This window comes from Triticum dicoccoides, chromosome 6B (assembly GCF_002162155.2).
Source record: "Triticum dicoccoides isolate Atlit2015 ecotype Zavitan chromosome 6B, WEW_v2.0, whole genome shotgun sequence".
NCBI lineage: Eukaryota > Viridiplantae > Streptophyta > Magnoliopsida > Poales > Poaceae > Triticum > Triticum dicoccoides.
In genome coordinates this window covers 188,469,609-188,486,263 of record NC_041391.1, presented here as the reverse complement: position 1 = coordinate 188,486,263, position 16,655 = coordinate 188,469,609, and positions in this window count along the sequence as shown.

Genomic DNA, 16,655 nt, shown 5'->3' with positions numbered 1-16,655 from the left:
TTTTGAAAAGAGGATCGTTTGATTTTAATTATTTTATCGTCGTATATTTCTTTTATAAAAATAAAAGAGAGGGAATAAAATGACTTTCCCAATATTGAAGATTTAATATTAAAATCGAATAAAATTTTTATTTCGGAGTTTTTTCGCTATTTTATTTGAATTAGGAAAAATGTGTGTTTTTCAAAATTGCATTTTAGGCCCAAATAAATGTTCACTTTGTCCGGCTTATTTTTAAAGGACGGGGAAATTTTATTTTGGAATTTTTGGTGCCCGTTTAGTATTTCTGTTCTTTCTTTTTCTGCGCGTCGAAATTATTTTAAAAAAAAGTCAAACCGACTTGGGCCGCGTGGGCGACCCGGACTCCGCCTCGCCCAGGCTTTATAAGCCACCCGAGCCGCCCCAGCCCACCTCGTCCCGTGCCGCCGCCCAAAGCCTAACCCTAAGCCGCCGCCGCCGCCGGTTGCCGCCGCCGCCGCGCCGCCTCTCGCCAACATCGCCGCCTCCCACCGATGCCACCGCCTTCGCCGCCGCCGCGCCGCCTCTCGCCAACATCGCCGCCTCCCACCGATGCCACCGCCTTCGCCGCCGCCACCGCCGATCGCCCCTGCCGCCCCGCCATTGCCTCGCCGCCCCGCCGGACCCGCACTACGCTACCCTACCGGACTCGCCGGAGGTAGCCGCCGCCGCCGGTTTTCCTTGAAAAACGGTATGGTTTTTTTAGAAACCCAAGTTTATTTTTTATTAGATCGGTTTTATTTTTTTTTTGGTTTAGTTATTTAGCGAACGCCCGTTCGTTCATTCGTTTTAACGAATGGTTTTCACTATTTAGCCGCAGACAGCGAACGTTCGTTCGTTAGCCTGTTCGTCAGTTTTTATTTTTCCAGGGTTTTCCGCGATTATTTTCGATCGTGATTTTTGCCCTGATTTTCGTTTTAGTTTATCTTTTCGCTTGTTTATCAGAATTAGGTGATTCAAGCGCCTAGAGTTTCGTCTCGAAACCCTCTTTCTGTTTAACCAACTCAAACAAAATTTTGCTATTGTAAAATTTGACTTAGGTCCAGATTAGTAAAAGAAGCGTGTTTCTTTCGTCGTTTGAGTTTCGTTGCTTCGTTTGATTTGATTCTTTTTGCAAACCGGAGTTCTTAAGTTGAACTTTCTGGTTAGATCTCTTATTTGAGTTTTGCCCGTGCTTTAGATGAGTGCTTACTGTATGCTTTTTTTTTGCGATAGAGTGCCTGGAGTGTGCAGCGTGCTACTACGATTCTCTAGGTTTCACGGATCATCAGCAATACAAGTAACACTTTGATCATATCTCTTTACTACCCAGTTTTATTTCATTAGATAAATCCTCAAACAATTGCATGGTTAGGATCTAATTAATATGTGGGTTTTGGGAAGTAGATGAGGTAGTACCTATTGCCCTGTTTATTATCAAACCTTTGGGAGTTACTTCTACATTTGCTTATCTTGCTATGTTATGCTTGTGGACGTGGATTGGGTGAGTGTATACATGACAGATGTGAGTGTTTATTTAATGGTTAACTTAAGGTGGCTACTTTAATACACATCTGGGTGGATTGAGGCACCTGGGGAACCCAATGTTGCCTGTATTTTTGGAAAACCCAGGGTACCGTGTGATTCTCCTATGGACTGCATCCCAGGCTCAAAGGGATCATAAGATTATTCATGCTAGAAACTTCCATGTGCAGCCGCAAGCTACTATGGGCTCTAGCATAGTTGAGTATGTTGCGTGACCTCTTTCAGTGGTAGGCTAGCAGATGTAGGGGATGTAGGTTGGTACTGTCTACCCAGAGTAAAGAGTTAATGCTTCTGAAAGACTGTGTCTCGGTCATCCGTTTCTCAAACATCATGTAGTGCGAGAAATTCAATGGAGGAGATCGAGTCTTGCGGGGAAAAGTGCGCAAACCTTTGCAGAGTGTGCAAACTAATCATGGTTAGTCGTGTCCCCGGTTACGGACGTTTTGAGTATCTAGTTTCTTGGATTATCATGTGAATCTCATCATGTTACCTAATTTATTTTGATTGGGTTAATGATGATGCTTAATTGGGATTGAGTTGGAGGAACCTTCTCAATGTTTAACAACCCCAATGATAGTTAAACAATACTTATTCCTTTGTTGTAGGGAAAAATTGGCTTTATGCAAAATTGTAACCATAGAGCTTTCCACCAGCCATATATGCATGTAGTGATAGCATTATTCTGTTGATTACTCTCTATGTGTTACATTGCCAGCATATTCCATGTGCTGACACGTTTCCGGGGTGCAACGCTCATGTTGCAGACTTTTCAGACGACGAGTAAGGTGACTTAGGTTGTGATCTTTCACTCAGTGATGTCATTGGAGTTGATGGACACGCTTTATCTTCCAAGCCTTCCGCTGTTATCGTTATTAGATGGCCTTAAGCCATATTTATTGTAATAAGTTCTCTTTTGAGACATTCGATGTAATAAGTGTGTGATTGCTACTCTGTTATAAATCCTTCAAGTATTGTGCGTGTCAGCATTACCGATCCAGGGATGACACTGATGCACAGAGATCAGACTGTTTGAGGTCTGGTCGCTACATGATGGTATCAGAGCAAACGCTGACTGTAGGACACGACCACTAAGCTAAAGCCCTAGATCACTACTCTCTTCTCATTTCTAACTCCTCTCCCTTTTCTACTCTTTAGGATGGCGGATGCAAGGAACAAGTTCACGCAACCGGATGAAGATACACCCTTCGGACGCCACTTGAAGGAAGTCACTAGATACCTGAATATCAGAGTACCAAGTTTCACCGGAACCTACATCGCCACTTTACCAGAAGAGGAGCGTTGGATGATTCAAGTTCAAGTTCCAGGCAGAACGTTCATGCCAGTCACTGAGCCCATAGAGTTTTCCTTTGATGCAGCAACCTAGAGTTTAGGAAAGAGCATGGCAGCCCACATCACCATGGGACGCATTGGAGAAGTTTACCACAAGGATCTCAAGGATACTATCTACCAGATTTGTGGGCGCTGAGATGAGCAATGGGAGATGATCAGCACCAGGAAGGATAGATCTATTGCAGCTTTCATCTAGGAGTTAAACCAGCACATTCGCCGCTAGGAGAACCAGATGTGCGTAGGCATGATAGATCTGAAGAAGGCTATGACCAGGATCACGGAGCTGTAAGAAGAACTCAAGACTACACGTGATGGATATGAGGAGGAAATGACGACACTCGTGGAAAAGAATGACGACCTGAAGAAGAAGCTAAAAATATTCATGGGATACCCCGCGCCAGGAGGAGATGACGATGATTCCACTTGCCCGGAGAACTACATCATCATCGACGACACCGACTCGGACCCCGACGATAGCGATGATAACTTTGTTGATGAAGCTGGAGCAGATATCATGGAGTCTTCGACCGATCAATTTTTCTAGTCGACCACCGTAACAGTAGTAGTATCCCCCCCATGTATATAGTATAGTCCGAGCACTTTTATAACGATAGTTAGACCGTTGTATGCCCTTCTTTGAATTGATTGAAGTGATATGTTTGTGTTTGTCTCATGTGCATATGGGTAGTGTTTTCCCTCTAGACCTCATTCTATTCTGTATTTCTCATCTTTTCTAAACCCTCAGATGCCTCCGAGACGTGACAATGGATTTGCATTCCCACCAGAGCTCACTCAGTTGATCCAGCAGCAGAATGCATTGATGCAGATACTAGTCCAGAATCAGAATCAGGGGAACAACAACAACAACAACCCACCACCACCACCTGTTGATCACTTAGTCCGTTTCTTGAGGCTTAATCCGCCAGTGTTCTCTAGTAGCACCGAGCCGATAGTTGCAGATGATTGGCTCCGCAAGATTGGAAGGGAGTTGACCACTATAGGATGCACAGATGCGGAGAGAGTGCGCTTTGCCGCACATCAGCTTGATGGACCCGAAGCATCATGGTGGCAGAATTTCACAGCCACTTATCCCATCGACACAGTCACATGGGATCAGTTTCAGCAGGCTTTCCGTATTGCCCATGTTTCAGCAGGAGCTATGGCCATGAAGAAGCGTGAGTTTTGCAACTTGCGCCAAGGAGGACGTACAGTTGGCCAGTATGTGGATGATTTTAGTAAGCTAGCACGTTATGCCCCAGATGACGTTGCTACGAATGCAGCTAAGCGGGAGAAGATTCTGGAAGGTCTGAATGATGAGCTGAGCATGCAGTGTATGATGGCAACTTTCAACAACTACCAGGAGTTGGTAGACAGAACTCTCAAGATTGAAGGGAAGCAGGAGCAGATTGACAGCCGCAAGAGGATGTATGGACAAGGGAAGTACAATTCTGGAGCTCAGCAGAATCCTCGTTTTACCCCGAACTCGGGAGGACCTTTTCAGCATACCCATGGAGGTCACAATCATAATGGAGGGAGTTCACACAACCATAATGGCCCCAATAATGGCAATGGGAATGGAGGAAGCAACGGACAGAACCGTACCAACCCATCAACACCAGCCAAGAGGGATCTAAGCCACATTACCTATTTCAAGTGCCAGAAGATCATCGGCGCGGCGATGGCCCCGGCGGCGTTCCGGCGCCATCGGAAGCAAGGGGGAGAGAGCCCCCCCCCCCCTTCTTCTTCTTCTTCCTTGACCTTCCCCCTAGATGGGAGAAGGGTTTACCCTCTGGTCCATGGCTTCAATGGCGGCGGAGGGGCGGGAGCCCCTCCGAGATTGGATATCTCTCTCTGTTTCCTTCTGTTTCTATGCTCTCAGATTCTAGCCTTTCACCGCTTCTTAAATTTCCGGAGATCCGTGACTCCAATTGGGCTGAAATTTTAATATGATTTATATCCGCATATTAACTTTCTTGCGGCAAAAAAGGGAACCAACCACCTTACGGAGTCGCCACAAGGGCCCAGGGCACGCCCTACCCCCTAGGGCGTGCCCCTCACCCTCATGGGCCCCTTCCCAAAATTCACATATATTCCAAAAAAGTCTTCATAAGTTTTTATCCCGTTTGGACTCCATTTGATATGGATTTTCTGTGAAACAAAAAACATGCAACAAACAGGAACTGGCACTGGATCAATATGTTAGTCCCAAAAATAGTATAAAAAGTTGCCAAAAGTATGTCAAAGTTGTAGAATATTAGCATGGAACAATAAAAATTTATAGATACGATGGAGACGTATCAGCATCCCCAAGCTTAATTCCTGCTCGTCCTCGAGTAGGTAAATGATAAAAAGATAATTTGTGATGTGTAATGCTACCTAGCATAATCTTGATCATGTAATCTAATCATGGCATGAATATTAAGACATCAGTGATTCAAAGCAATAGTCTATCATTTGACATTAATACTTCAAGCATACTAATAAAGCAATCATGTCTTTTCAAAATAACATGGCCAAAGAAAGTTATCCCTACAAAATCATATAGTCAGGCTATGCTCCATCTTCACCACACAAAATATTCAAATCATGCACAACCCCGATGACAAGCCAAGCAATTATTTCATACTTTTGATGTTCTCAAGCATTTTCAACTTTCACGCAATACATGAGAGTGAGCCATGGATATAGAACTATAGGTGGAATAGAAGGTGGTTGTGAGGAGAAGAAAAAAAGGGGAAAAAGTCTCACATCAACTAGGCAAATTAATAGGCTATGGAGATGCCCATCAATTGATATCGATGCAAGTGAGTAGGGATTGCCATGCAACGGATGAACTAGAGCTATACGTGTATGAAAGCTCAAACTGAAAACTAAGTGGGTGTGCATCCAACTTGCTTGCTCATGAAGACCTGGGCATTTGAGGAAGCCCATCATCGAAATATACAAGCCAAGTTCTATAATGAACAATTCCCACTAGTATATGAAAGTGACAACATATGCTCTGTGTACACAAGAACAACATATATATACTTGTAACATGACATGATTGCAATACCAAATTAAACATCCAATTACGTTATATAACAAATACCATAAATATTGCAAGGTTCAAATTCAAAGATTACAACGCCCAAATTCAAACATTGCAAACATCGACATTTCTGCAAAGGGATTAGCCGCTGACAAGTCATGTATGGGTTTGACACAATGACTTCCAATTGCTGTCATATGCTCTTCCAAGATAAAGTTTAGCTTTTTTGGAGCCTCTTCCATTCTGCAGTACCTGCCAGCTCTGATCAACATACCATTCATCTGTCCTAATTAAATGCGTGTTCAACCTTAGTACCCTCAGCACCTTTGCTCTAGCAAGAAAGAACCTGGCGAGTGCAATCTCCGGTAAGGTCCCTCGGTAGGAGTTCAAAGTAATATTTGAGAGATGCAGATCTAGGCATTCGATGTGATTGTCGTTATAAACATTATCCACCACCAGGCCTATTATTATCTGCAAAAGAAGAGAATGTGTTAGTGCCTACATGCAGTTTTGAACACTACCACACGCCTACTTGGTTTGCAGGATTTGTAAAATGCACCAATGTGCCCTCTTTGATCTGACATGATTAACATGGGCATTTCATTACAATCTAGAAACATGTAGCCTTCTTCACAAGAGGTTGGATTGGATGAAAAATTCCCTAAGAAAACTAGTACAGATGAATCCAAAGGAGAAATGATTATGGATTGTAACCATATGAATCAAGCAACCAATATGTGGTGGGGGTGTATGTCCTGAAATCCTCCAAAATTCCTTTAGAAATCGTAGTACATTGTCATTGTAAACTTGGGAAAAGGTGCAAAAAAATTGAACTCCCTTATGGTTAACATTTAATAGGAAAGGAACATCACCTCAATATACAGCTTCTTCAGGCACGGAAAGCATCTCAGGCAACTAACAACTTGGTCCAGGTTGGGGCCGACGGATTCTAGTGCCAAGACCTTCACTATGCCCAGAATCTGGGTGAAGCTTTGCTGGATGACAGACGAACATGCATTTTCAAAACTATAAATAATGTTGATATCAATAAAGAGCGGTATAAGGTGATTGTTGTACCTGGAAGCAGTAGTATTTGACAGACGAGTAGCCCACCACTGCCACTTTTGGGGAAGAAATGACATTGATTCTTGTTGGACCTTGTTGATCAACTACAAGTAATCTATCAAGTGAAGGTGTGTCCTGACCATATTGTGGTCCACCTTTAGTGATCTCTCGTTGCAGCACCAGCAACACACATAAATAGTTTGGAGAGTCCTGGAGGTGATGTGGAAGGTACTCGACCAATTCATCGCTTGAAGACGAAGGAACTCGAGTACAGCACAGCCGCGGAGTAGGCGCTCCATGTCATCCTTTGGGATGCGGACGACGACGAGATCAAGGTGCTTCAGTCATGGTAGAAAAAGAGCGGGCGCGTCATTAAGGGGGGATGGCAGTTCATGAACTTGGCAAGGCACAGCGTGGGCGCAAAGTGGAGCGCGAACATTGGCAGCAAGCGCATATGACCATCATTAAAACTGAGCTTCTCGAGCTGATCTATGGCGGGGGATCGAAACCACTCGTCAAGCTTGGCTCGGTCCTTGCCATTGGAACGGAACTTGCCCGTGATAAGGCCTATGATTGGGCCATGGTGACTGCCGAGGATCTGGGAGAACGCATCCAAGCTTTTGAGATAGCCATGGCAGAGCTCGTGGGCGTCGAGGAGGTCGACAGGGGTGAGGAGCCATAGGGGGCGCCACCGCCGAGAAAGGGCGGCTGTCCTCGCCCCATATTTGATTGGGAGGAGGGATATGATGACTCTCAACATATCATCGGGGAGGTTGCTGATGAAGTCTAGGCCTGATGGAGTCGCTTGCGGTTCTTTCTCGACCCGCCTTCGCTTGTTGGCAGCCTCGTTCTCCACCTCGTCGACAGCGACGGAAACCTCTGTCTCCATATTCACACCATGCTCCGGTGCTCTTTGAGGACTGAGAGCGGCGTCGAGGATGCGAGCAGAGAGAGAGGATTGTGTGTGTGGCGAGGATGGGGGTGTGGCCGCTCGGGCACGCCATTAATACAAACCAGTGGGAGCGAGGTGGGTGACGGTCAAAGGCTGTCTCGCTTCCCGGTGAGCCTGCACGAAGGACTTATGGCATTCCTATACCATCATTTCACAGAGCGAGGCGGACGCGCCATTAATATGGAGGAGTGGGAGCAAGGTGGGCGGCAGTCAAAGGGCTAGCTTGCCTCCCGGTGAGCTGATGTCTACTACACAACCTTCTTCTTGTAGACGTTGTTGAGCCTCCAAGTGCAGAGGTTTGTAGGACAGTAGCAAATTTCCCTCAAGTGGATGACCTAAGGTTTATCAATCTGTGGGAGGCGTAGGATGAAGATGGTCTCTCTCAAGCAACCCTGCAACCAAATAACAAAGAGTCTCTTTTGTCCCCAACACACCCAATACAATGGTAAATTGTATAGGTGCACTAGTTCGGCGAAGAGATGGTGATACAAGTGCAATATGGATGGTAGATATAGGTTTTTGTAATCTGAAAATATAAAAACAGCAAGGTAACTAATGATAAAAGTGAGCGTAAACGGTATTGCAATGGTACGAAACAAGGCCTAAGGTTCATACTTTCACTAGTGCAAGTTCTCTCAACAATAATAACATACTTGGATCATATAACTATCCCTCAACATGCACCAAAGAGTCACTCCAAAGTCACTAATAGCGGAGAACAAACGAAGAGATTATTGTAGGGTACGAAACCACCTCAAAGTTATCCTTTCTGATCAATCTAGTCAAAAGTCTATAGTAAAATAACACGAAGCTATTCTTTCCATTCGATCTATCATAGAGTTCGTACTAGAATAACACCTTAAGACACAAATCAACCAAAACCCTAATTTCACCTAGATACTCCAATGTCACCTCAAGTATCCGTGGGCATGATTATACGATATGCATCACACAATCTCAGATTCATCCAACCAACATAAAAGTACTTCAAAGAGCGGCCCAAAGCTACTACCGGAGAGTCAAGAACGTGTGCCAACCCCTATGCATAGGTTCCCAAGTGTCACGAAACCCGCAAGTTGATCACCAAAACATACATCAAGTGGCACATGATATCCCATTGTCACCATAGATAATCACGGCAAGACATACATCAAGTATTCATAAAAGACTCAATCTGATAAGATAACTTCAAAGGGGAAACTCAATTCATCACAAGAGAGTAGAGGGGGAGAAACATCATAAGATCCAACTAACACAAAGTACTTCAAAGAGTGCCCCAAAGTTTCTACCGGAGAGTCAAGACGAAAACATGTGCCAACCCCTATGCATAAGTTCATTGAACCCGCAAGTTGATTACCAAAATGTACATCAAGTAGATCATGTGAATATCCCATTGTCACCGCACATAAGCACGGCAAGACATACATCAAGTGTTCTCAGATCCTTAAAGACTCAATCCGATAAGATAACTTCAAGAGGAAAACCCAATCCATTACAAGAGAGTAGAGGGGGAGAAACATCATAAGATCCAACTATAATAGCAAAGCTCGTGATACATCAAGATCGTGCCATCTCAAGAACACGAGAGAGAGAGAGAGAGAGAGAGAGAGAGAGAGAGAGATCAAACACATAGCTATTGGTACATACCCTCAGCCCCGAGGGTGAACTACTCCCTCCTCGTCATGGAGTGCACCGGGATGATGAAGATGGCCACCGGTGAGGGATCCCCCCTCCGGCAGGGTGCCGGAACGGGCTCTCGAGAGGTTTTTGGTGGCTATAGAGGCTTGCGGCGGCGGAACTCCCGATCTATTGTTGTCTCCGATGTTTTTAGGGTATATGGGAATATATAGGCGAAATAAGTCGGTCAGGGGAGCCACGAGGGGCCCACGAGGGTGGAGGGCGCGCCCAGGGGGTGGGCGTGCCCCCTGCCTCGTGGCCTCCTTGAAGCTTCCCTGACTTGCACTCCAAGTCCCCTGGATTGCTTTCGTTCCAAAAATAACGCTCCTGAAGGTTTCATTCCATTTGGACTTCGTTTGATATTCCTTTTCTTCGAAACACTGAAATAGGCAAGAAAACAACAATATGGGTTGGGCCTCCGGTTAATAGGTTAGACCCAAAAATAATATAAAAGTATATAATAAAGTCCATAAACATCCAAAATAGATAATATAATAGCATGAATGCTTCATAAATTATGGATATGTTGGAGACGTATCATGAGCCTGCGCGGCGGACTACTGGCATGCCTACCGTCATTTCACACAGCTAATAGCGTACGGTGAGTGCGTAGCAAACACACGCATGAATTAGATAGTGGTCGTGATTTTAGTTGAAAAAATTAGATAGTGCTAGTGATTTTTAGCTGCATATTTTGACAAATCGCAGTGTCTCTTGGCTTAGCGCCGAAGTCTGGCTTTAATTTGCATACCGTATTCAATCTAAACTGTTTGCATTGAAGATGCACAAATCCTGTGTTAAACAGCTCGCACGCTTCTCGGTGAGCCTGCACACCGGACTGCGCTCGCACGCCTCCCGTTCAGTCAAGCAGTTGTCCGCACGGCACCTCCTATAGCCATTAAAACCAAGACACGTGGGGTCACATAAATGGTTAACAGAACGCACATGATTTGAATTATACAAACGTTTGAGATATTAAAGTGGCAGCTATTTGTTTCAAAATGCCTTTGTTGGCTGCTATTCGAGTGTGCCTTCTCTCAAAATGGACACCAAAAACACCACAGCATGTCGGGTGCCATTCCATGATAGCATGCCAAGTTTCATGAATTTCGGACGAGTTTTGGATTTACTAAAATTTTAAAACAAAGTATCTCAATGTTTTACCGGCAATCAACGGTGCCTTGGTGTTTGAAATTCATTCCCATTTCTTGCATGGGACCTAAGGATGCACCCAAGGATACAGATTTGATTTTTCAACCAATTTATATGCACTCGAGCATGTGCATGTAGTTCAAATTTGAATTATGCACATAAATGCATCGAAAACCCAATTAATGCATAAAAATGTCCAAACGAACCCCAAAAATCCCAAAAATTGACACAACACTCCTGTTGTTCTCTGTTGAGGCTAGAATTTTTTTTGAAAGCAATAAGAGGTAGCGGATATCGTTTCGTCCCCAAAGGTGGGATGTTCCCTACCGAAACCATCAGGCTTGTTCTGAGAAGCTTTGGTTGTGAGAAGCTTATACCCAAACCTGCCCCAATTGGGGAAAAATTACCACAACATGTTGATGCCGCTCCATGATAGCATGCCAAGTTTCATGAATTTCAGACGAGTTTTGGATTTACTATAATTTAAAAACAAGGAATCTCAATGTCTGCGGCCGAGTGACGGTGGCAGGGTGTTTGACATTCGTTTCCATTTTCTGCATGGGACCTAAGCATGCAACCAAGGACACATATTTGAATTTTCAACCAATTTATATGCATTAGAGCATGTGTCTGTATTTCAAATTTGAATTATGCACATGAATGCATATAAAACTCAGTTAATGCATAAAAATGTCCAAACGAACCCCGAAAATCCCAAAAATTGACACAACACTCGTGTTGTTCCATGTTGACACTAGAATTTTTTTGAAAGCAATAAGAGGCAATGGATATCATTTTTTCCAGAAAGGTGAAACGTTCCCTACCGAAACCATCGAGCTTGTTGTGAGAAGATCTGGTTTGTGAGAAGCATATCCCCAAACCTGCCCCAAATGGGACAAAAAATTTACCACGGCATGTTGATGCCGCTCCATGACAGCATGGCAAGTTTCATGAATTTCAGACGAGCTTTGGATTTACTAGTAATTTAAAAACCATGTATCTCAATGTTTACGGACGAGTGACGGTGGTAGGGTGTTTGACATTCATTCCCATTTCTTGCATGGGACCTAATAAGCATGCAACCAAGGACAGATTTGAATTTTCAACTCATTTATATGCATTAGAGCATGTGCATGTAGTTCAAATTTGAATTATGTACATGAATGCATGGAAAACTCAGTTAATGTATAAAAATATCCAAGCGAACCCCGAAAATTCCCAAAAATTGACACAACACTCCTGTTGTTCTATGTTGACACTAGGAAAAATTGAAATCGAGAAGAGGCAATGGATATCGTTTCATCCATAAAGGTGAAACGTTCCCTACCGAAACCATCGGGCTTGTCGGGAGAAGCTCCGGTTTGTGAGAAGCATATCCCCAAACCTGCCCCAAATGGGACAAAAAAATTACCATGATCTGTTGATGCCGCTCCATGACAGCATGCTAAGTTTCATGAATTTCAGACGAGCTTTGGATTTACTAGAATTTAAAAACCAGGTATATATCTCAATGTTTGCGGCCGAGTGACGGTGGCAGGGTGTTTCACATTCGTTCCCATTTCTTGCATGGGACCTAATAAGCATGCAACCAAGGACACATATTTGAATTTTCAACCAATTTATATGCATTAGAGCATATGCATGTAGTTCACATTTGAATTGTGCACATGAATGCATAGAAAACTCAGTTAATGTATAAAAATGTTCAAGCGAACCCTGAAAAATTCCAAAAGTTGACACAACACTCCTGTTGTTCGATGTTGACACTAGGAAAATAAATTAAAAACGAGAAGATGCAACGGATATTGTTTCGTCCAGAAAGGTGAAATGTTCCCTACTGAAACCATCACACTTGTTGTGAGAAGCTTTGGTTTATGAGAAGCTTATACCCAAACCTGCCCCAAATGGGACAAAAAATTTACCACGGCATGTTGATGCCGCACCATGATAGCATGCCAAGTTTCATGAATTTCGGATGACTTTTGGATTTACTAGAATTACAAAAGCAAGTACCTCAGTGTTTGCCTGAGAGCCACGGTGCTGTGGTGTTTGAAATTCATCCCCATTTCTTGAATGGGCGTAATTAAGCATCAACCCATGGACACATATATCATTTTACAACCCATTTTGGTGCACCGGACCATGTGCATGTGGTTTAATTTTGAATTGTGCACCTGAAATGCCTAGAAAACCAAGTTACCGTATAAAAATGTCCAAACGAACCGTGAGTAATTCGAAAAATTTTGACGACACACCTATAGTTGCGTGTTCACTATAGATAGAAGTTCTAGCAATTCAAACACCATCCTTTGCAGCTGTGACCCCATTATGTAATTCAAATCAAGATGAAAAATCAAGTAGATCGCACACATTTTATTATCACCAACCGTGTGAGATGCAGTACAAAATATCTTGGAGCACCGTCGGTGTATAGTACGCCTATGGCTTACTCAAGAAGGTTCGTCGGCTACAGTCCACAGCCCGCTCTGAATAAGGGACCGTGTCTGATGACACTTTGTGCGCCAGTTTTTTCGCTGAAGCGATTCCAAATTTTCGGCTTCCGCGGAAATATCTACCTCCCCGCCCCCTCCCCCTTACCAAAAGCCATATTTCCCCTGTTTCCGCCTTCCTTTCCAAGTTGAAACCTTCACTCCTTGCTTGCAGCGCCGCCTCCTCACCGGTGACCCTCCTTCACGCTGCTCGGCCTCGCCTATCCAGGCAGGTAATCCACACGCGAAACCCATCCTCCTCCTCCTTCCACATCCCACGTGCCCCAACCGCTGGCGCGAGCGCGACACCTTCCACCCAAATCATCGACCCCTCCACAAAATAAGCATCGTCCTAAGCCATGGTGCACGCAGTATAGCCAGGATCTCAAGGAGCATTTGGCAGCGGAGAAGCAAATTGCGGTTGCACATGTGGATGAGGTCGCGTTGGCTCCCATTCGCACCGACCCCCAGACCTTGGAGGAGCACCTTGCTGTCGAGGCCACCGTCGATGCCTCGTGCGCCGGCGCCGCGACACGGTTGGCTGCTTTAAACGCTAGTTCATGGCGTTTTCTCGAGGCCACCGTCGGTGCCTTCAAAGAAGACCATGAGTTGTTTTCTCAGCATGCACGTGCTTTCCTCATCTTGAGAACCAGCAGGTTGGCGCCCGGAGCGGCTCAGGCAACTCACTACTACGACGAGGGCACCCATGATGGGGAGGACTCGCCCTCTTCCATGTCCAAGGAGCCAATCGTCATTGATATCTCCAACAATGAGTAGCTTGTCTTATTAGCTCACTATAAGGACCCATGTTCAGTTTGCTAGCTACTGCCTTTCCTTAACAAATTCTAGTGAATTGTGCTATCTACTTTTACCATGCAATCTTCTGCTCTAGTGTATATGTTCTATATGTTGTGCAATGTGGTGTTCAGTTAACTGTTTGGTTCAATTCTGCAAATGTGATGTTCAATTCTTTAGGGTGCAATTTTTCAAGTTGTCAAGCATGCTTGGTTTGGTTAACTGTCTGATCTTCTATTAGGAGTATGTTATATTGTGCAATGTGGTGCTTAGTTAACGTTTGGTTCATTTGTTGTGGTGTTTACTTAATTGTTTGGTTCAATTCTGCAATCCTATGTTCAATTGTTGTGTGTGCATTCTGTTACTGTATAGCATGTGAGAAATAAATCGAATTTGGTTGTACTAAATACATGAGAAACAAATACAATTGCTATATTTCCAAGTTGTTAAGCATGCTTGGTTTGGTTAACTGTCTGATCTTCTATTAGGAGTATGTTATATTGTGCAATGTGGTGTTCAGTTAACGTTTGGTTCATTTGTTGTGGTGTTTAGTTAACTGTTTGGTTCAATTCTACAATGCAATGTTCAATAGTTGTGTGTGCATTCTGTTATTGTATACCATGTGAGAAATAAATCAAATTTGGCTATACTAAATACATGAGAAACAAATACAATTGATATATTTCCAAGTTGTTAAGCATGCTTGGTTTGGTTAATTGTCTGATCTTCTATTAGGAGTATGTTATATTTGTGCAATGTGGTGTTCAGTTAATGATTGGTTCATTTGTTGTGGTGTTTAGTTAACTGCTTGATTCAATTCTGCAATGCGGTGTTCAATTGTTGTGGCTGCATTCTGTTATTGTTTACTATTATACCTTGTCTTTTTTATTCCTTTGCCCCATTTCCAATATAGAGAAGATATTTTATGCACATCCTTGTTTTCAGGCCTTTCCAAAATAGTTCACTGATGGTTACCTCTCAAACCACCTGTATGGACAGGAGGCGAGGAAGGTATTCATACAACACCCACGGTTCAATATTGAAGTGTTCCTGAAGAGGATGAAGGATGGATGGTTAATCATCCACAGGCACTGGCCTAAAGTTGCAAAGACCTTCAACATCAATGAAGGCTCAATATTTGCCTTCCGCTTTAGCAGTTTTCCCGATGAGATGCATCTGTCTATGTACCGTCTATGATGCTAATGTCGAAAGGTTCTAGATGTTGCATGTGAAACTTGGTGCTGGTGCAGTTGTGTAATGGGGTAGCTGAGTGCTGAAGCTATATCATGTTGTACTCTGATGTATTTCAATTATGAAATCCTGCTTCCTTAATATGGGGATGAAATATATTATGTGTTTAATATGAATGTTGAAAGGATCGATATAGTTGACTAGAGGGGGGGTGAATAGGCAACTAATAATTTTTAGCTTTTCTTTACCAAATTAAACTTTGCATCAAAGTAGGTTGTCTAAATATGCAACTAGGTGAACAACCTATATGATGCAACAACATTAAGTGCACAAGCAAGCAAGGGATACAACACAAATAGCTTGCACAAGTAAAGTCACGAGATAACCAAGAGTGGAGCTGATGGAGACAAGGATGTGTTACCGAAGTTCCTTCCTTTCGAAGGGAAGTACGTCTCCATTAGAGCGGTGTGGAGGCACAATGCTCCCCAAGAAGCCACTAGGGCCACCTTATTCTCCTCACGCCCTCACACAATGCGAGATGCCGTGATTCCACTATTGGTGCCCTTGAAGGCGGCGGCCGAACCTTTACAAACAAGGTTGGGGCTATCTCCACAACTTAATTGGAGGCTCCCAACGACACCACGAAGCTTCACCACAATGGACTATGGCTCCGAGGTGACCTCAACCGTCTAGGGTGCTCAAACACCCAAGAGTAACAAGATCCGCTAGGGATTAGTGGGGAATCAGATTTCTCTTGGTGGAAGTGTAGATCGGGGCCTTCTCAACCTATCCCGAGCAAATCAACAAGTTTGATTGGCTAGGGAGAGACATCAGGCAAAAATGGAGCTTGGAGCAACAATGGTGCTTTTGGGGGAAGAGGTGAGTCAACTTTGGGGAAGAAGACCCCTTTATATAGTGGGGGGAACAATCCAACTGTTACCCCCTCCCCAAGCAGCCCCGCAGAGAGCGATACTACCGCTTGGGCGGGCGGTACTACCGCTGAACCAGCGGTACTACCGTCCCCTCCTAGCGGTACTGCCGCGCACACGAGGGGAGCAGGTACCTGGACCCAGAGCGGTACTACCGCGGTGGTAAGAGCGGTACTACCGCTTGAGAGCGGTACTACCGCCACTACTGCCGCAGCTAGTGCCGCACAACCCAACATGAGAAAACGAGGCCTCGAGTCGAGGCGGTAGTAGCCCGGAGCCTCAGCGGTACTACAGCGGAAGACAGCAAGTGGTACTACCGCTTGTTGTGCTTCGGCGGTACTACCGCTGTGGCCCGCGGTACTACCACTAGGACTAGACAGGGCAAGCCAGGAAGGGAAGGAGAACTCCATTGAAGCGGAAAGGAACAGCGGGTGCGATAAGGATGTGTACGTGTTGATTCCACCCTAGCCTTACCAGAGCGGATC